General features: G+C 43.6%; 1 pseudogene; it reads left to right on the top strand.

Moving 5' to 3' along the window:
• The first annotated feature begins 479 nt into the window (after positions 1-479).
• LOC102993628 (elongation factor 2-like) lies at positions 480-3,169 on the top strand (annotated as a pseudogene).
• Positions 3,170-4,671: the final 1,502 nt, after the last annotated feature.

Genomic DNA, 4,671 nt, shown 5'->3' with positions numbered 1-4,671 from the left:
AAGTACAACACTACAAAATTTCAGAAAATTAGGAAAAAGAAAAGGTTCTGGGGGAAAATATCTGGTCAGAAACAAAGGATCAAGAAACAGAATGGCTTCGGACTTCTCAGCAAACCTGGACACTAGAAGATGTTACAGCAACACCTTCAAAATTCTTTAAAAAAAAGATTTTCAATGGAGAATGATATAGCACACCAAACTAATTAGTTGAGAGGGCCAAATAAAGATATTTTAAACAGGCAAGATGTGAAAAACTTTACCTTTTGTGCACCCTATCTCAGGAAGCTATCAGAAGATGTGATCCTCCAAAATGAGGGAATAAACCAAGAAATAGGAAGCTGCAGTATATTGAGACAGATCTCAGGATTCCAGTGAAGAAAAGCCCTAGGATGATAGTTGTCTCCCTGGTTTAGCTAACAACTAGTCCAGATTAGGGCAAGTCAGAAGACTCCAGGAGAGATTTCTTCAGGAGCACGACAATGAAAAGGAAACTTAATCCATCAGAAGGTATCAAGAAGCTGAAAATTACAGAACATTTCAATTATCTAAAAGTACTGAGGCATTTGGATAACTGATAGAGAACTGAATTTGGATTAGTAAAAAGAACATTCTACCTTGAACCACATAATGCTAATATTTATGAAAGTGGCAATTGCATTTGGTTCAATTTAGTAGAAAACAAAGGGATCAAAAAGTTGTAGAAATTATCTCCAGGGGGAAAAAGTTGTGCAGAAAGGAAACACAATAATGGATATTTTACAAACCTCAGTTGTGACTAACATTTTCAGAGCCATAATACTGTAAATACTGAATAGTGATTTAATTAGAATAAAAGTATAATGATATTGCTAGACTCAGTGTTCAGAAAGAGGTCTTGTGTGTAGTAAGTATGAAGAAGATGAAAAAAAGAGCTAAATTTTCATCTTTTAAAGTGACCGGTAAATAAATAAAGCCTAAATCTGGAAAATCAGGAAGTAGCTATACAAGCTTGTTATTAGATATAAAGCTTGGTAAGCAAGGAATTAGATGAAAGAATTAAAAGTAATTGCCACCAGGCTGGCAATTTCAAAAATTCAAGCAAGAGATAATGAATAAGGGTCCTAAGACAAAGGCAGAGGGAGTGGGAAAAAGGGAATGAGAGATATTAAGAGAACTGTATAAATAGCTATTGGTGATTAATTAGAACACCACATTTCTGGCTTGAACCATTACACAGATGATGCAGTTACTCACTGAATCAGGTAAAATAGGAGGAAGAGCAAACATGGGAGCAAGGGGATACAACAGTATTGGACATGTTACTTTGGAGGCACATGGAGGACAAACAGATGGGAATATCATAAAAGCAATGAATATATGGGTCTAGAACCCAAGCGTAAAGCATAGTTGGGAGTAACAGATGTGAATCCACTACACTGTGACTGGCTTGAGGGCAGAGAGAAACCTAACTTATTGACATGTGTATCCCCAGCATCTAGCACAAATAGTGCCTAATATGTTTATTTATTCATGCATTCACTCAAAAAAAAAAAGTGTCATTTGAAATACCAGGGCTGGGGAAATGAAGAAGAACAGTAGGAAGTTGAGGGAGTTCACGTGAGAAATTATTTGCTCTGTGAACAAGGAAGTCTGGTGGTTTGCTATAAGGGAAGAGGGCAAGGAGCAAAGGAAGATGAAACAAATGAAAAGGGTTGAATGACATAAAGGACTGTGAATATTGGAATAGTCAGAGAAAGGAATGGAAGAAGCTGCTGGATAGGGTCTAAAGTCAGAATGTCAAGAAGCACTGTGGGGGAAGCTGAAATTGGACGCCATATTGTAGTGGCAACAAGCCCAACAGCTGCTTTCCTCTAGCACCGCTCTCCCTTTCAGCCAGGAAGAATTATGCCTCCATGTTCTACCTTCTTTTAGCATTGTGCTGTTACTGCTCCTATAGCATTGATGAATATTTTATTATAGCTGTCTGGTCTATCTGCCCTTGCACACCATGAATTCCCCACCTTTGTATTCCCAGCACCTGGCAGAGGGCCTGCCACACAGCAGGCACACAATCAACGCGTATTCAATTCAACTGAATACCTAAATCGAAGGAATAACTCTCCTACCTACTGTAATCTGAAAAGCAAGCGAATTAAATGCTTATTTTCATGGGAGTATAAAAATGTGGTTGGGGGGGGAACCACTGAGGTTTGACACAAAAATGTATGAGCCTGATGCCATTCAAAAGTGATAGACTTACTTGTGCCTGTCCAAGGCCTCCAACAAGCACCATCGGCTACACATGAAGGCGCGGCGCTTCCCCGACTGCTTGGCCAAGGACACCGACAAGGTCGAGGTGTCTGCCCGCCAGGAAGTCAAGGAGCAGGCCTCAAAGTGATAGACAAGTACGAGTGGGACGCGGCCGACGCCCAAAGGATGTGGTGCTTTGGACCCGCCAGCGCCAGCCCCATCATCCTCCCAGACGTCACCAAGGGCATGCAGTACCTCAACAAGATCAGGACAGCGTGGCTGCCGGCTTCCAGGTGGCCACCAGGCAGGGGCGCCACCGAGTAGCACACGCGGGGCGTGCGCTTCGAAGACCGCGTGCCACGGCTGCGCGCGGATCCATCCAGAGCATCACGGCGCTGCCCCTATGCCGCGTGCTCACCGCCAGACCCGGACCGCGGAGCACGTCTGCGAGCGGAGATCCGGTGTTCGCAACAAGGGGCTGGTGCCATCTAAGGGGTCCTGCACAGGAAGCGGGGCCACGTGTTTGAAGGGTCCCAGGTGGTCGGCACCCCCATGTTTGTCGTGAAGGCCCATCGACAAGTCTTTCTTACTTCACAACCGACCTGAGGGCCCACACGGGCGGCGAGGCCTTCCCCCTCCGGGCACCTCCAGACCCTCCCTGCCTGCCGACTCCTTCGACCACATCAGGCGCCCCAGACAGGTCGTGGGGGACACGTGCAAGCACAAAGGATTGAAGGAGGGCATCCCAGCGCCGGACACCTTCCGGGACAGAAAGTTGGCGCTCTCCCGCAGCCCCTCCGCCCAGGGAGGTCTTGACGCAGCAACCCATACAGCCGCGAGCCTCGAGTTCGCCTCACGACACCTCGCGAGACTCTCCAGATGCGAGATGCTCCACCTGCCAGATTTCTCGAGCTCACTGCGTGCCCTTCGCTCGACGTGAACGCTTGGTGCCATTTCTTTCCGTATCTATTTCGACATTTCAGAGCAACAGAAATGCCATCCCAGCACATACTTATTTGGCTGGTGGAGATGGAAGAAGGAATGGGACACACAACATTTTTTTTTTTTTTTCCATCGGAAGGAAACTCAAATGTCGCCCCTCCCTACCCCACCCCCCGCCAAATTTAAAATAAACGCATTAAGAAGTTTATTTGGGGGTTAAAAAAAAGTGATAAACTTAAAAAAGCAAACACCTTGTATTATGGATTTGAGCATGTTTATGGAAAAATGTGATTAAAAGCAAAGTTTTCTGGACCTAAGTTGCTATGTTGTTGCTTTTTGTTGTATGGAGCTCTATACTTCCTTACGAGATAATCATCAGATTCCGTCAGACTGTTTCTTGGGCAATGCCAAGGTTAACTGGGCGAATGAGTTTCAAAAATAAAAATGGGTTTACAGTAGAACTGAAGCACTGTAATCATTCAGAATGGTAGTGCCACTTCTCATGACCCATCTAAAACTATTTAAAGCTCTTATATGAATGATCAGCTCCTCTGTCTAAATTTTCAAATCTTCTGTTGACTTAGGAGAGCAAACTTAGACTAAGTATCTTAGGTGTTTAAATGTTTATATATGAACATAATAGGTGATAGGGTATACTGAAACAGATTGATAACAAATCTGCTAACATTAAAAAAAGTTTTGTAAATAAAATTCAGGTGAAGTTTTTGAGGAGATTATCTGACAGGAAGAAGGGAGGAAATAGTGCCTATTCAAGGGCATCAAACTGTCCAAGTAGAGAGGAGGAGTTGATTCAATTTAAAGTCACTGATCAGGAACTTCGCTGGCAATCCAGCGGTTAAGACTCTGCACTTCCACTGCAGGGGGCACGGGTCCTGGTCGGGGAACTAAGATCGCATATGCCTCGCGGCCAAAAAAAAGGAGGAAAAGAAAAAGTCACTGATCAGGCCATATTTGATAGTGGGTGGAATTTCCAAGTGTTAAATATCAGAAGTAGGACTCTCTGATTCTCTCTCTTCCAGAGCTATCAGAGCATAAGGCTGGGACTGGCCCAGCGTGTCAGGGGCCTTAAACAGCTAGATCACCCTCAGTCTCATACTTAATTTTGTTCCATGTGACCAGAATAAATGTGGGTTTAAGTGTTTGATGGTGCTTTGGCCTAAAGCCATTTAAATCTAACTAGATTAGAAAAACGGTTGCTCCCTTGAAACAATAGGTCAGTATGTCATATTCCTCTGCATTGAGGTTAGGAGTCACAGTGCGAACTCTGCTTTACTTTGCCTTTGTTTCTTTTATCTGTTTCTGCCACAAGAACTTTATGGAACGGTGTTGAAGTAGGATTAGGGTATTTGTGCCCTGGCCAAACCACCTTAAAACTAAGAAAATTTTTTAAAATAATAATTTTTTAATGTTGGGATGCATTTTTCTAGGCATTGGTTTGGGTTTAGTAATGTCACTGAAATTCTCTCCTTACGTGTTTGT

This window comes from Physeter macrocephalus, chromosome 6 (genome assembly GCF_002837175.3).
Source record: "Physeter macrocephalus isolate SW-GA chromosome 6, ASM283717v5, whole genome shotgun sequence".
Classification (NCBI taxonomy): Eukaryota; Metazoa; Chordata; class Mammalia; order Artiodactyla; family Physeteridae; genus Physeter; species Physeter macrocephalus.
Note: the sequence above shows the minus strand (reverse complement) of the source record. Positions and strands in the feature narration are given on the sequence as shown.